This window comes from Saccopteryx bilineata, chromosome 12, assembly GCF_036850765.1.
Source record: "Saccopteryx bilineata isolate mSacBil1 chromosome 12, mSacBil1_pri_phased_curated, whole genome shotgun sequence".
NCBI classification, from domain to species: Eukaryota; Metazoa; Chordata; class Mammalia; order Chiroptera; family Emballonuridae; genus Saccopteryx; species Saccopteryx bilineata.
In genome coordinates this window covers 58,982,790-59,000,139 of record NC_089501.1, presented here as the reverse complement: position 1 = coordinate 59,000,139, position 17,350 = coordinate 58,982,790, and the positions used below count along the sequence as shown (strand labels likewise).

The window sequence follows — 17,350 nt, the reverse complement described above, 5'->3', positions numbered from 1 at the left end:
TGCCTTGGGTGACTGGGAGAAGGCGCACTGCCCCAACATGGAGAGGAACCAGGACACGCTGCGGCACACAGGTGACGGGGCACGGAAACCAGGATGTGGGAAACATGGGTGGCAGGCCCACCTGAGTGGGGGCTGCTCCTTCAAGCAATTCGCTTTGGGGACCAGGATTTTGTTTCTCCCAAGGTCTCAGAGCCCCCTCTAACTGCTTTTATGGTTCACTGCTGGTAGGTCACCAAAACCCTGATGGTGGACACTGAGGACTCTCATGAAGAATGGACTAGGAGGCAACAAGGTGAGGGGCCACAGGCATGGCGCTGCCCTTTTGAAACTGACAATGGTCAGGTCCCAGTGTCTCAACAGCTAACAAGGGACAGAGCTTGCATTTAGCAAACAAGCGCAATGCAAACAGTGCATTGTGCAGTAAGGGGCGATTTGCTACACTGCTTCCATGTGTAAATAATTACACATATTTATAGATGTGTTAATGAGCAGGAATGGTATAGAAGTATAAAATTAGCACATGAGAAATAACTCATTCAGAGCACTTGTCATCACAAGAGGAGGAGGAAGGTCTGGCTGATGAGCAGTGCTTCAGAACAGGGCTGTCTGGGCAGTGCCGGCCACATTGCACATGGGAAAGGATTAAACGTGGTGATTAAGGCAGCTGGGGTTGTGAGCCAGGGACCATTGTATCAGGCCCTGTGTCAGCCATCTCTTCAATGTGTCTGGAAAACACTCTAGTTAAAAATTGGGTAAGAAAAAATCATTTGTAGATTTCAGTTCCTCTGAGTCCTTTAGAAAGGCTAATAAGTAAGATCTAGGTATGTGGGGTGGACTTTCGATAGGCCTGGATATAAACTCTACTAAATTCAGAGTGAATTTAACACTGGAGATTTGGACAAATCTTACAAATTCTCTGAGCTCTTGAATACTAATATGTAAGGTAAAGATACGTGCATATATTCTTTGAAAGTGTTCAATTCAATTTATTTATTTGCATATGTATTTGTTTATATGTTAGGTAAGATGAGGGGAGATAGTGAGGCTGTCTCCCATATGCACTCTTACCAGGATCACCAGGCAACCACAATTTTCGAATACTGAACTGGTTTTTAGCACCTCAGAATGATGTGCTCCAGCTAACGGAGCCATTCTCAGTGCCCAGGGCCAATGCTAGAACCAATTGAGCTGCTGGCTGCAGAAAAGAAAGAAGGAGAGAACTGGGAGAGGGAGGTGTGGAGAAGGAGATGGTTGCTTCTCTTATGTACCCTGACCGGAATCACCCCCGAGACATACAATGGGCAAACACTCTATCCACTGAGCCACAGTCTAGGTCAAAAATTTAATATAAAAAACCTGATATTTTCATGTTGTCCAATAAATACACCCCTGATACTAGCGACCACACCCTGTTGGTGTTGTATACTAGTCCTTTCCTCAATACCTTACATATACTCTGCCCTGAATTTATATTTTATGAATAACTAATGGTTGGGAAATTAAACCTCATAATGGGAAGATCTTGAAACAAAGATTGAATTGACCATCTGTAGTCAGTGTAGAGGCTTACTATTATAGAGACTTTCTGAGCCAATAGCTGGCAAAAGACAATACCAGAGTTTAAAGAAGGACGGGTGATAATTTGATGGGAGGAGAGTACGTGTTTTTTGACAAAGTAGGACTAACACTCCAGACTCCACCAAACTCACTCTTCTCCAACTTAGAACTCAGGAGAAAGGAGACTGAAGTAAAGATGTATAGCCTACGAGAAAGAAAAGGCCAAGTGTACCAAGAGGTCAGCGAGCCCCAGGATGATGACTACCTCTGTAAGTGACCTTTACAAAGCATGTTATCTGTTCATACAATAATTTCATCTGGTCATTTGGTCATTAGAGAATTCTGTTCCCCTATGGATCTGTACTACAGAATTGAGGCTCAATGATGTGAGTGCCTGCACTCTCTCTGAAGCTCTGTATGTCCAAGAACAGGCACTAAACCTTCCCTAATCCCTGTTGCTCTCACCCCTAGATTGTGAGAAGTATCAGAACTTCTTCATTGACAGTTGTGCATGCATGGGCCTCCTACATTTGTAAAAGACAGTGCAGTGGATAAGGGGCATCTGAACCACGCAGCCCTCACTCTGCCCCCTGGGTTGAGAATCAGACCATCGGGCATTCCTGAAGCTGGTCTTGGAGTGTGGAATGAGGCATCTGCTCTGCCAGTGGGTCTGCACTTTGGCCCTTATAAGGGCCAGATCACAGAAGATGAAGAGGCAGGCAACAACGGATACTCCTGTCTGGTGAGAAGTATTTACCTCTTCCCCTGTCTTGTGACTTCCCACATCCCTCCCATGGCTTGGTGGGACCTGCCTTTCTACATGCTAGGACATGGAGGGAGACAATATGGTTAGCTCTGGGTACTGAGTGGACTTTGCCATGGAGCTCCTGTTGAGGACCACAGGTTAAGTGGGAGCAAAGTGGTACAGACACAAAGGAATGCTTCCCCCCACCCCCCACCCCCGTCCTGAGTGGTCAACTCAGATGTGATGAGTAAAGAAAGTATCATGTGGTCATGAGTGGCAATGCATGCAAGCTGAAAGAGCTTTGTTGACAGTAGAGAAATTACCTCCGCATGGAAAAAAAGCCTTTTTATTTTCTTCCTGAAATGCAGATCACCAAAGGGAGAAACTGCCATGAGTATGTGGATGGGAAGGATGAATCCTGGGCCAACTGGATGAGGTAAGGCCAAGAAGTTTCGGGGAGTCACGGAGAACACTCATCCCTCTCAGGCCCATACATCTTTCCTTCTCATCATGCCTCCCTCAGTGGTCTCCCTCAATTCTTGGTATCTATTTTTTTCTGTTGCTCTTTCAAAGCAAGAGGTATTTAGATGAAAAAAAGAGATAAAAATATAGCATATGTCCTCAAAATATAAATCTCTATGCTAGACAAAATTTAGGCACTGGAAAAATATTTTGAGATCCTGGATTACACTTTAGTTGATCTAATGAACATTATTTAAGCAAGTCTTTACTATATTCCAGTTTAGAGGAAGGTATTCATTATTAAAACATTATATAACCCATCTTCTTATGGAGGATGAATTGCAGACAGAGTAAAACAATTGATTTTAAAAATGTTTATCTATAATTTTCCTATTTTTTGAGAAGTGCAGTGCCAGGATACCTAAACCAAAAATAGGTCCTGGCCGGTTGGCTCAGCGATAGAGCGTCAGCCTGGCGTGCGGGGGACCCGGGTTCGATTCCCGGCCAGGGCACATAGGAGAAGTGCCCATTTGCTTCTCCACCCCCGCCCCCCCCCTCCTTCCTCTCTGTCTCTCTCTTCCCCTCCCGCAGCCAAGGCTCCATTGGAGCAAAGATGGCCTGGGCGCTGGGGATGGCTCCTTGGCCTCTGCCCCAGGCGCTAGAATGGCTCTGGTCACAAAAGAGCGATGCCCTGGAGGGGCAGAGCATCGCCCCCTGGTGGGCAGAGCATCACCCCTGGTGGGCGTGCCGGGTGGATCCCGGTCGGGCGCATGCGGGAGTCTGTTTGACTCTCTCTCCCCGTTTCCAGCTTCAAATAAGAAAAAAATAAATAAAAAAAAATTCCTAAACAAAAATAGCCTAAAACTGTGAGGGCAGCAAATTATCCCAGCCTCACTTCTAACTAGAACTGAGTTCTGAAGCCTGCAGAGCAACGATTATTTGCCACTTTCCTAGGGGCTCTTTTATCAGAGGCTACAGAATGTGAATAAGCTATTATTGTTCTGAATGATTTTGCTAAGATAAAGAGACCTCCAAGTTCTTCTGATCAGTTGGCTCAGTGGTAGAGCATCAGCCCAATCATGGAAGTCCAGGGTGTGATTCCCAGCCAGGACACACAGAAGTGCTCATCTGCTTCTCTACCCTTCCTCCTCTCCTTCATCTCTATCTCTCTCTTCCCCCCCTCCATAGCCAAGGCTATATTGGAGCAATGTTGGGCTGAGCACTGAGGATGGCTCCATGGCCTCTGCCTCAGGTGCTAGAATGGCTTCAGTTGCAGCTGCACAATGCTGAGATGGGCTGAGTATCGTTCCCTGGTGGACATTCCAGGTGGATCCTGGTTGGGTGCATGCAGGAGTTTGTCTATCTGCCTCCACATTTCTCACTTTGGTGGGGCAGGGAAACCTCTAGGTGTTTTGGGGAACCTGGGTGAGGCATCAAATGCTACCTAAATAAAATGTGAGAAGAATGGAGAAAGGTCTCTCAAAAAAGATGAACTTAGGCTGAGTATTGAATGATGTGAACTAATCTAGACAGAGTCCAACATCAAGTAGCAAGTTCTGTGATATAAAACAGAACCTGAGTTAGTTTGAAAAAGCTAGAGGTCACTGGGTTTTATGGCCAATCAGGGTGGAGGTTACATCTAAAATTGGCTTTGGAAAATGGTATTAGGCAGGATGAGCACCGTAAGCAAGACTTGGAGATAGGAATTCATGTGACATTGTGACAGGCTCAGACATTGAACAGAAGGTTCTCCGGGAGCACTGTGGGAGTGGGTGACATCAGAGCCCGAGAGTCAGGTTCAGAGCTGGACACGGATCTGAGAGGTAGTAGGAACTCATCACCTGTGTGTTTCTTTTCTCTCACCTGCCTCAATCCCAGGTATGTGAACTGTGCCCAAGATGATGACGAGCAGAACCTGGTGGCCTTTCAGTATCGCAGGCAGATGTTCTATCAAACCTGCCAGGTCATCAAGACAGACTGTGAGCTGCTGGTCTGGTATGGTGACGGGTCTGGCCAGAAGCTGGGCATCAACTATGGAAGCAAGGAGAAGAGAGAGCTCTCAGCAGCTAGAGGTGGGCACAACCGTTCTTCAAAATGGAAAGAAAAAAAGAGAACTCACCTTAGAAATGTTCATGGTACACTCTAAAGTCAGTAAGATTTTGAATCAGATGGTTCAGAAATTAAGGGTTCATTTCATATGCCTTTGATACTTATGAGAAATTTTTATATTTTTTAGTTTTTAAATTTTTTTTCTTCTTTTTATTTTAATTTAATTAATTTTGTTTACATAGATTCTAGGGTGACCCTGAATGCATCTCCCCTTTTCCCATTCCCCTCAACATCTCCTTCCCCCCCTCCCTACCACACCCTCCCCCCTTTCCTTCAGGTTTATCCCATCCTATCATCCCCTTTCCCTCTGTCCTCTTTTCCTCTGGTCCCTTTAATCTCTCCTCTGTCTCAGTTCTGTTCCTCAGTTTTCATTATTCCTTGGAGTCCTCAAATGAGTGATGTCATATGATATTTTTCTTTCTCTGCCTGGCTTATTTCACTCAACATAGTTTCCAGGTCCCTCCATATTGTTGCAAAAGGTAATATTTTCTTCTTTTTCATAACCCCATAGTATTCCATTGTATATATGTACCACAGCATTTTTTTTTTTTCGTATTTTTCCGAAGCTAGAAATGGGGAGAGACAGTCAGACAAACTCCCACATGCGCCCGACCGGGATCCACCCGGCACGCCCACCAGGGGCCACGCTCTGCCCACCAGGGGGCAATGCTCTGCCCCTCCGGAGCACGCGACCAGAACCACTCTAGCGCCTGGGGCAGAGGCCAAGGAGCCTTCCCCAGCGCCCGGGCCATGTTTGCTCCAATGGAGCCTTGGCTGCGGGAGGGGAAGAGAGAGACAGAGAGGAAGGAGGGGAGGTGGAGAAGCAAATGGGCGCCTCTCCCATGTGCCCTGGCCGGGAATCGAACCCGGGTCCCCCACACGCCAGGCCAACGCTCCACTGCTGAGCCAACCGGCCAGGGCCTATGTACCACAGCTTTTTAATCCACTCGTACACTGATGGACACTTAGGCTGTTTCCAGATCTTTGATATTCTGAACAATGCTGCCATAAACGTGGGGGTGCATTTTTTTTTTAGTCGGTGATATGGTGTCCTTGGGATATATTTTTATAAGTGGGATGGCTAGGTCAAAGGGCAGTTCCATTTCTTATTTTTTGAGAAATCTCCATACTGTTTTTTTCCACAGTGGCTGCACCAGTCTGCATTCCCACCAGCAGTGCAGGAGGGTGCCCCTTTCTCCATATCTTTGCCTGCACCTATCGTGTGTTGTTTTGTTAATGAGAGTCATTCTGACTGGTGTGAAGTGGTATCTCATTGTGGTTTTAATTTGCATTTCTTTAATGATTAGTGATGTTGAACATTTCTTTTATTTGTCTATTGGCCATCTGTATGTCCTCTTTGGAAAAGTGCATATTTATTTCTTGTGCCCATTTTTTGATTGGATAATGTTTGTCTTTCTGGTGTTGAGTTTTACAAGTTCTTTATAAATTTTGGTTATTAATCCCTTATCAAATGTATTGTCAAATATGTTCTCCCATTGTGTGGTTTGTCTTTTTATTCTGTTCATATTGCCTTTAGCTGTGCAAAAGCATTTTAGTTTGATATAGCCTCATTTGTTTATCCTGTCTTTTATTTTATTTGCCTGTGGAGATAAATCAGCAAAGATATTGCTATGATAGATGTCGGTGAGCTTACTGCCTAAGTTTTCTTCTAGGATACTTATGGTTTCACAATTTACATTTAAGTCCTTTATTCATTTTGAGTTTATTTTTGTGAATGGTGTAAGTTGGTGGTCTAGTTTCATTTTTTTACAAGTAGCTGTCTAGTTTTCCCAATACCATTTGTTAAAGAGACTGTCTTTACTCCACTGTATGTTCTTACCTCCTTTGTCAAATATCAATTGTCCATAAAAATGTGGGTTTATTTTTGAGTTCTCTGTTCTCTTCCATTGATCTATATGGCTGTTCTTATGCCAGTATCAAGCTGTTTTGGGTACAATGGCTTTGTAGTATAACTTGATATCAGAAAGTGTGATACCTCCCACTTTATTTTTCTTTTTCAAGATTGCTGAGGCTATTCGTGTTCTTTTTTGGTCCCATATAAATTTTTGGAATATGTGTTCTATATCTTTGAAGTATGTCATTGGTATTTTAATTGGTATTGCATTGAATTTATAAATTGCTTTGGGTAATAGAGACATTTTAATTATGTTTATTCTTCCTAACCATGAGCACAGTATATGCTTCCATGTGTTTGTGTCTTTCTTGATTTCTTTTATCAATGTTTTATAATTTTCTGAGTACAAGTCTTTAACCTCCTTGGTTAAATTTACTTCTAGGTACTTTAATTTTTTGGTTACGATAGTGAAGGGGATTGTTTCCTTAATTTCTCTTTGTGACAGTTTATTGTTCATGTATAAAAATACCTCTGATTTCTGTGTATTAATTTTATATCCTGCCACCTTGTAGAATTTGTTTATTAGGTCCAGTTGTTTTTTGACTGAGACTTTAGGGTTTTCTATATACAGTATCATATCATCTCCCAATAATGATAGTGTTATTTCTTTTCCAATTTGGATGCCTTTTATTTCTTCTTCTTGTCTGATTGCTGTAGCTAGGACTTCCAGGACTATGTTGAATAAGAGTGGTGAAAGGGGGCACCACTGCCTTGTTCCTGATTTTAGGGAAATTGCTTTTAATTTTTATCCATTTAATTATAATGTTGGCTGTGGGTTTATCAGAAATGGCCTTTATCATATTGAGGTATGTTCCCTGTATTCCCACTTTGCTAAGAGTTTTGATCATAAATGGGTGCTGGATTTTATCAAATGCTTTTTCTGCATTGATTGAAATTATCATGTGGTTTTTCTCCTTCCTTTTTTTAATGTGGTGAATCACATTAATTGATTTTTTTTTTTAATTTTTTTTTTTTCATTTTTCTGAAGCTGGAAACAGGGAGAGACAGTCAGACAGACTCCCGCATGCGCCCGACCGGGATCCACCCGGCACGCCCACCAGGGGCGGTGCTCTGCCCCCCAAGGGGCGATGCTCTGCCCATCCTGGGTGTCGCCATATTGCGACCAGAGCCACTCTAGCGCCTGAGGCAGAGGCCACAGAGCCATCCCCAGCGCCCGGGCCATCTTTGCTCCAATGGAGCCTTGGCTGCGGGAGGGGAAGAGAGAGACAGAGAGGAAAGCGCAGTGGAGGGGTGGAGAAGCAAATGGGCGCTTCTCCTATGTGCCCTGGCCGGGAATCGAACCCGGGTCCTCCGCACGCTAGGCCGACGCTCTACCACTGAGCCAACCGGCCAGGGCAATCACATTAATTGATTTAAGAATGTTGTACCATCCTTGCCTCCCCAGAATAAATCCCCCTTGATCATGATGTATGATTTTTTTTCATTATTGCTGGATCTGGTTTGCTAATATTTTGTTGAGGATTTTAGCATCTTAATTCATCAAAGTTATTGGCCTATAATTTTCTTTCTTTGTGTTGTCTTTGCCTGGTTTTGGAATCAGAATTATGCTCGCCTCATAAATGAAACTTAAAAGTGTTTCTTCCTCCTGAATTTTTTGAAATATCTTGAGAAGGATAGGAGTTAATTTTTCTTTGAATATTTGGTAAAATTCACCAGTGAAGCCATCGGGCCAAGAGTTTTGTTTTTTTCAGAGCTGTTTGATAACTATTTTGATCTCTATTGTTGTAATTAGTGTTTTTAGGTTTTCTGATTCTTCCAGATTGATTTTTAGAATATTACATGTTTCAAGGAATTTGTCCATTTTACCTAGGTGGTTTAATATTTTGGCATACAGTTCTTCATAGCGTTTCCTTACAATATTTTGTATTTCTGTTGTGTCAGTTGTTATTTCTCCACTCTCATTTCTAATTTTATTTATTTGAGTTTTCTCTCTTCCTTTCTTGGTGAGTCTTGTTAAAGGTTCATTGATCTTGTTTATCCTTTCAAAGAACCAGCTCTTGGTTTCATTGATCCTCTATATTGTTTCTGTAGCTTCTATGTCATTTATTTCTGCTCTGATCTTTATTATTTTCTTCCTTTTACTACCTCTGGGCCTTACTTGCTGTTCTTTTTCTAGTTCTTTTAGATGAAGGGTAAGGTTGTTTATTTGAGCTTTTGCAAGCTTCTTAAGGAATGCCTATAGTGCTATGAACTTCCCTCTCAGGACTGCTTTGGCTGTGTCCCATAAATTTTGAGTTGTTGTTTGCTCATTATCATTTGTTTCTAGAAATTTTTTTATTTCTTCTTTGATTTCATTGTTAACCTATTCGTTACTTAATAACATGCTATTTACTTTCCATGTGTTTGAGTATTTTTCAGTTTTTCTGTTGTGGTTGATTTCTAGTTTCATGGCATTGTGATCAGAGAAAATGCTTGATATGATTTCAATCTTGTTAAATTTGTTGAGACTGCTTTTGTGTCCTAACATGTGGTCTATCTTAGAGAATGTACCATGAGCACTTGAAAAAAAATGTATATTCTGCTGCCTTAGGGTGAAAGGTTCTAAAGATATGTATTAAATCAAGTTGATCTAGTGTGTCCTTTAAGTCTGCTGTTTCTTTGTTAATTTTCTTTCTTGATGATCTATCTAGTGATGTTAGTGGGTTATTGAAATCTCCTACTATTATAGCATTGCTGTTGATCTCGCCCTTTATATCCATCAAAGTCTGCTTTATATACTTAGGTGCTCCTATATTAGATGCATAGATATTTATTATGGTTATATCTTCCTGTTGGATTGTTCCCTTTATCATTATGTAGTGACTTTCTTCATCTCTTACTATAGTCTTTGTTTTAAAGTCCATCTTGTCTGATATTAGTTTTGCTACCCCAGTTTTTTTTTTCATTTCCATTTGCATGAAATTTTTTTTTTATCCTTTTACCTTCAGTCTATGTGCATCTTTTGTTTTAAGGTGTGTCTCTGTAGACAACATATGTACGGGTCCTGTTTTCTTATCCATGCAGCTATCCTATGTCTTTTGATTGAATCATTTAATCCTTCTACATTTAAGGTTATTATTGCTATGTAGTTGTTTATTGCCATTTTATTCTTTAAAGCTGTATTCCTCTTTTGCTATATTCTTTTCCCACTTTGATCTGTTTACAACAGACCCCTTAACATTTCCTGCAGCACTGGTTTGGTTGTAATAAATTCCTTGAGGTTTTTTTTGTTTGTTTGTTTTCTTTTTTGGTCTGGGAAGCTTTTTATTTCTTCTTCAATTTTAAATGATAGTCTTGTTGGATAAAGTAGTCTTGGTTGTATTCTCTTGTTCTGCATTACTTTGAATATTTCTTGCCATTCCCTTCTGGTCTGAAATATTTCTGTTGAGAAGTTGGATGTCATTCTTATGGGGGTTCCTTTGTAAGTTATAGTCTTTTTTTCTCTAGCAGCTTTTAATATTTTCTCTTTACCTCTTAGCTTTGGTATTTTAATTATGATGTGTCTTGGTGTAGATCTTTTTGGGTTTCTCTTTAATGGAGTTCTCTGTGCTTCTTGAACTTGTGAAATTTTTCCTTGCATCAATTTAGGGAGATTTTCAGCTATGACTTTGTTGAATACAGTTTCTATCCCTTGTTCTTTCTCTTCTTCTTTATGAACCCCTATAATGCGGATGTTATTTTTCTTCATGTTATCACAGAGCTCTCTTAGAGTTACCTCAGACTTTTTGAGTCTCTTTTCTGCTCTGCTTCTATGCCTCTATTTATCATGTTTTCTAACTTGCTGGTTCGATCCTCAGCTTCATCCATTCTGCTTTTTTTTTTTTTTTTGCATTTTTCTGAAGCTGGAAACAGGGAGAGACAGTCAGACAGACTCCCGCATGCGCCCGACCAGGATCCACCCGGCACGCCCACCAGGGGGCGACGCTCTACCCACCAGGGGGCGATGCTCTGCCCATCCTGGGCGTCGCCATGTTGCGACCAGAGCCACTCTAGCGCCTGGGGCAGAGACCACAGAGCCATCCGCAGCGCCCGGGCCATCTTTGTTCCAATGGAGCCTTGGCTGCGGGAGGGGAAGAGAGAGACAGAGAGGAAGGCGCGGCGGAGGGGTGGAGAAGCAAATGGGCACTTCTCCTATGTGCCCTGGCCGGGAATCGAACCTGGGTCCTCTGCACGCTAGGCCGACGCTCTACCGCTGAGCCAACCGGCCAGGGCCATTCTGCTTTTAATTCCTTTTATTGTGGTCTTTATTTCTGATATTGTATATGTCACCTCCAACTGATTTTTTAAAAATGTTTCTATGTCCTGTTTTATACTTGGTATCTCTTTCTTTAGGTGTTTGTAATGACCATCCATGTTGTTCTAAGATTCCTAGCATCCTAACAATCATTCTAAACTCTGTATCCAGGCCCTGGCCAGTTGGCTCAGCGGTAGAGCGTTGGCCTGGCGTGCAGGGGACCCGGGTTCGATTCCTGGCCAGGGCACACAGGAGAAGTGTCCATTTGCTTCTCCACCCCTCCCTCCCTCCTCTCTGTCTCTCTCCTCCCTTCCCGCAGCCAAGGCTCCATTGGAGCAAAGATGGCCCATGTGCTGGGGATGGCTCCTTGGCCTCGGCCCCAGGTGCTAGAGTGACTCTGGTCGCGGCAGAGCGACGCCCTGGAGGGGCAGAGCATCACCCCCTGGTGGGCAGAGCGTTGCCCCTGGTGGGCGTGCCGGGTGGATCCCGGTCGGGCGCATGCGGGAGTCTGTCTGACTGTCTCTCCCTATTTCCAGCTTCAGAAAATTACAAAAATAAATAAATAAATAAATAAACTCTGTATCCAGCAGTTTGGTTATTTCCATATCACAGTTTTTTTTCTGGATATTTCTCTTGTGGTTTTAATTGGATTGCACTTTTCTGTCTTCTCATTATGTCTGTGTGTTTGGGTGTGTTGTTTGTAGGGCTGTTTGAGTCTAGGTTTGGTGTTGTCTGCCTCCAACTTTTATTTGTGTTATTCCTAGGTCTTCTTGGGTTGTTACCAGCTGTCGTTTGTAATCCACTGTCAGGTTTGGCTTTTCTAGTTGAGCCATTTTGACGTCTTGATTTGTTTGTTTTCTTCCGAGTTATCTCAGTGGTAGTATTGTTTACTGATCTCAGCAGGGGGCTTATTTGAAACTGTATCCAGGAATGTGGTGTATGTAACCTGAGACTCTGAAGGCCTGATCTGCCAGTTACTCTCTCTGGGGTCAGGGTGTTTTCTCAGGTTCAGAAGGGGAGGTGTATCTCAGATCTCTATGGAGATCTGGGTTACTGCCCCTCCTCCCCACTTCTTGTTTTCAGCTTTGTCTTCTTGCGTTGATTGCAGCTGGAGAGATATCTTGAGATGGGTGACCCAGAACCACTTGTTTTGTGTTATGTGGAAGGATAAACCCCTCCCCCAGCTACGGCCTACTCCAGCACTGGATGAGTCAGCTTCTCAGGTCCTCCCATGCATTCCTCTGCCAGTCACTGTCTGTCAATCTCCCCCTTTCCTTTTGGAAGATAAGCCAGCCCTTTCAACACACCTCATTCCCAGGTCCCAGGCAAGTGGCTGTGAGCTATATTTACTACTCTTTTCCTTGGAATGAGAACCCTTCTGTGCTCTCAGCCTCACAATCCCTTTGTTCCCTTAAGCAGGGGAGACTCACCGTTCCTTGGTACTCCCTACCAGGCACAGTGTGGCTTGTTCTTTGCTGCTTAGTTTTTAGAGCTGTTCTTGTAGTCCAGATTTGTTTTTTCACACTGATCTTAATTTGTAATCCAGTTTGATGTTGTGAGCTGGGAGTCTGTGCATTTGCCTACTTTGCTGCCATCTTCAAGTCTCTCTAGGACAAATATTGCTTGACAAGCCATACATTTCCTAAGCCCTTTTGATTCTGTTTGTTCACTGCTCCTGCCATTCCCCAAGCACCAGGTGAAATAAAAACTGCCAATAATCAATAAGCAAGGAACATGATAGCCTTTTAACACAGCACTAACCTTAATTTTTTATGATGATGGAAAAAATTTAAAAATTTTAATTCTTTTAAGTGAGAGGAAGGAAGATAGATTCCTTAATGTGCCCCAACCAGGATCCACCCAGCAACTCAAGTCTGAGGTCCATGCTCAGACTAGCACCTGAGTTCAACACTTGAACCAACTAAACTATCGAGCTGGTGATCGAACCAATCAAGCCACTGGCTACGGTAGGGGAAGAGAAAGAGAAGGAGAAGATAAAGGGGAAGAGAAGCAGATAGTCACTTTTCATTTGTGCCCTAACCGGATTTTGAACCTGGGATGTCCACATGCCAGGCCCACACTCTATCCACTGGGAAAACTAGCATGGGCCTGTTTTCTGAGGGTCACCTCTGTCTAGCATATAGGGTAAGAGCAGAGGTCCAATAGATGCCCAGAAATCTGCAATGCAGTGCTGTGATCTGAGCTGAGATACTGGAAACCTTTCCTGAGTGAGGTGGGATGATGGTGCTGTTCTTTTCTCTAGGGTGGTTTATTCTTTAAGTTTTACTTTGTTAATTTTTGGAGATTACAGTTCAGTGGGAATCCTCTCAGAGATTACTTTATCTCCAAGTGAGAGAGGATTATGGATTAGCTGGAGAGGGATGGAAGTCAGGCATGTAAGAAGTATGATTGGGGGACCTGGCTGGTTAGCTCAGTTGGTTAGAGCTCCAACATGTAATATCAAGGTTGAGCCCAGGTCAGGGCACATACAAGAAATGACCAATGACTGCATGTCTAGGTAGAACAATGAATAAATGCCTCTCTTTCTCTTTTTTTGTCTTTTTTATTCTTCTCCTCTTCCTCTTATTCTTCTTCTTCCTCCTCCTCTTTTTGTCCTCAAAAAGCAATCAATTTTTAAAAAGTATGGCTAGGAAAATATTTTGAAAAAAAAACTTTCCATTGTATATAAAATGGGCTGACAATAAAATCAAGAATGAATATTTGATGTGAAGCTTGAGGAAAAACATATTGTCAATTTATCATCTGTCGGAAACTATGATGGAAGCAATTTGTAGTTGGGGTCAGTGGTCTCTATAAAGAACTGTGCTAAAAGCTACATGTATATAGGAAACGTCAGCATTGGTCCACCCATAGAAGGGGTGAAACAGCCCCTGATGCTACTTGACAGTCCCTCATCTGGCAATGCATAGAAAGGACCCTTGATATTGGCTTTCTGAATTTCTGAAGAAAATATAGTATATAAACATGAAAAGAGAAAACAGACTGTAAAAAAACACTTTGTGGGAGACAGAGATTACATTGTCAACTTCATAATAATGACTTGTGGGACAGGTCTAAACAAAACATATGACCCAGGCAGCCTTATAAACATCTGTCCTGACCAAAACTTTCTCTTTCAGCAGAACCACAGCCAGAGATACACCCATGTTCTTCCGTCTCTCTGGCCTTCTCCAGTCAGGAATTTCTCAGTCAACATGTGGGACGCAATCACCCCTCTGATATTCTCCCAGGAACATCTATAAGAAAACACCTCCAATCAAAGGATCCCTACCCAGAGGATGAAAATCAGCAGCAGCATACTGATACACACAACGAGAATGGCAAAGCTGAAGGTCAAAAGGTCAAAGAGAAGTACAAACATTTGATTAAAGGAAACAGGCCAAGGAGGATTTCAAGGGCCTTTGTCAAACCTCCCAAAGGACACATGGGAAGCTCTAGTGACCAAGAGAGAATGATACAGAAAACACCAAGCAGAGGCCAGAACGGGAATTCAGTGGACACAGAAAAACTGTCTATGAGAGTAGTAATGTCAACAAATGAAGCTATCAAGCATGGAGATTGTCAGCAAGGCTTTGATAATGGGTCACATTGCCTCAAAAACCAGAGAACACACTCAGGGGAGAAGAACTATGTATGCAGGGAGTGTGAGCGAGGCTTTACAAAAATGTCAGACCTCCTCAGACACCAGTGGACACACTCATGGAAGAAGCCCAATGTTTGCAGGGAGTGTGAACAACTCTTTTCCCTGAAGTCACATCTCACACAACATAGAACACACTCAGGGGAGAAGCCCTATGTTTGCAGGGAGTGTGAGCGAGGTTTTACACGAAAGTCACATCTCTTTACACACCAGAGAACACACTCGGGGGAGAAGCCCTATGTTTGCAAGGAGTGTGAGCGATGCTTTTCACAGAAGTCAAGTCTCTTCAGACATCAGAAGATACACTCAGGGGAGAAGCCCTATGTTTGTAGGGAGTGTAAGCGATGCTTTACAGAAAAGTCAGATCTCATTGCACACCAGGGAACACACTCAAGGGAGAAGCCCTATGTTTGCAGGGAGTGTGAGCGAGGATTTTCAAAGAAGTCAACTCTCCTAAGGCACCAGAGAATACACTCAGGGGAGAAGCCCTATGTTTGCAGGGAGTGTGAATGAGGCTTTACACGAAAGTTAGTTCTCCTAATACACCAGAGGACACACTCAGGGGAGAAGCCCTATATTTGCAGGGAGTGTGAGCAAGGATTTTCACAGAAATCAAGTCTCTTCAGACACCAGAGGATACACTCAGGGGAGAAGCCCTATGTTTGCAGGGAGTGTGAGCAACGCTTTTCACAGAAGATACATCTCCTCTCACACCAGAGAACACACTCAGGGGAGAAGCCCTATGTTTGCAGGGAGTGTGAACAAGGCTTTACACAAAAGTCAGATCTCATCACACACCAGAGAATACACTCAGGGGAGAAGCCCTATGTTTGCAGGGAGTGTGAGCGAGGATTTTTAAAGAAGTCAGCTCTCATAAGGCACCAAAGAATACACTCAAGGGAGAAGCTCTTTGTTTGCAAGGAAAGTGAGTAAATCATTAGCAATAAATTGTGTCTCCACATTCATAGCTCTTACACAGGTCATACTCCAGCTCTGAGGGGACTTCATAGGAAGTTTACTGACCCCTTACCCTCATTAGATTGTAATTAGTACAGAAGTAACTAGTTAAACAGCTTCACTTTCATGACAAAAGATGAGCTGGACAAATAGTTCCTCAAGTGATATGGGAATGTCAACACCCATATTCTCCTGGTCTCTTGCCTCCTGTTCTAATAAATCTTATCTTCATAAAACTATGATGCCCATATACCTCATTCTTTCAATCCCCATCACTGAAAGCAAAGAGTTCCCAGAGGGCCATAGAGAACTCACACTGTCAAGCACAGAAACTCAACCCCTAAAAAACGTAGAAATCTGAAGTCTATTTACATAGGTTACTTCTCAGGGGGAGGGATTTGAGACAGACTCACCAGGGAAAGTGATTTCCTTCACTCCAGGGAAGTGGAGGCTTCTCTCCTAGTAGGCTCACCACCCTCGTCCCTTGGCTTTTCTTGGCTCCTGTCCTGGTTTCCTCTGACCTCTGTAGTCTCTGGTGAAAACCAGGAAGGAATATGTGCATGTACGTGTCCCCAGCTTAGGCTGGGCAGCTAGTCTCCCTCACTCTCTCCTCACTGTTTCTTCAGGGTGAAAATCTCATGATATACACCACATGGACTCTAGATTATTCCATAGTTGGTTTCCATCTCGGCTCTGCCTTCACCAACTTTGCGACCTAAGGCAAGATTCTCAACTTCTCTGTGCCTGTTTTTTAATCTATAAAATGGGAATGGTGCCTGACCAAGCAGTGGTGCAGTGCATAGAGCATTGGAATGGGATGGGAATGACCCAGATCTAAAACACCAAGGTTGCTGGCATGAGCACAGGCTCACCAGCTTGAGTGCAGGGTTGCATACCTGAGCATGGAATCATAGACCTGACATTATGGTCACTGTCGAAGTTCAATGTTGCTGTCATGAGCAAAAAGTCACTTGTTCTGCTTTAGTCTCCTGTTCAAGGCACATAAGAGAGAGCAATCAATGAACAACTAAGGTGCTCTAATAAAGAATTAATGATTCTTATCTCATTTTCTTCCTGTTTGTCACTATCTGTCCCTTTCTCCATCTCTCTAAAATAATTTTTGGTTTTCTGTCTCCACACTAACATAGATAAAATAAATAAATAAAATGACTAAACTCTCCAGATCAAGGCATATATGAGTGTTGATGCTTTCTTTTCCCCCTTTTCTCCATCTACACTCTCTAAAATAAATGTTAAAAATAAATAAAATAGAAATTGCTACACGATCAGTCTGCAGGATTGGAGATCTTTCTTCCAAACATTTGGAGTCATTTTGGCTCAGATAAACTTAAAAACTTTCAGTTTTCATGCTTAATATTTTGACAAGACCAAGTACCTAACCTTGTAAAAAATAAGCTCTGCCTGATATATGATTAGAAAATGGCAAATTCAGACTACTATATTATGGCACTCACATCTGTTAGAACTGCTAAAGTTTAAATATGACAGTACCAATGTTCTCATGTATTCATTAATTCTTAGATGTCCCCTGACTAAGGATTCTGCCTATAACTTTGGTGTATTAGAATGACACTTGATAACTAATCTTCCTGGCCAGGGTATAACCATGGATTTCATCCAACTCTCTTATTTAAGATAGAAAACACCTCTTTCAGAACCAATAGATTACCACAAAAAAAAAAAAAAAAA

General features: G+C 42.7%; 1 pseudogene; it reads left to right on the top strand.

Moving 5' to 3' along the window:
• Positions 1-1,753: 1,753 nt before the first annotated feature.
• On the top strand, positions 1,754-15,616 carry LOC136316091 (histone-lysine N-methyltransferase PRDM9-like; annotated as a pseudogene).
• Positions 15,617-17,350: the final 1,734 nt, after the last annotated feature.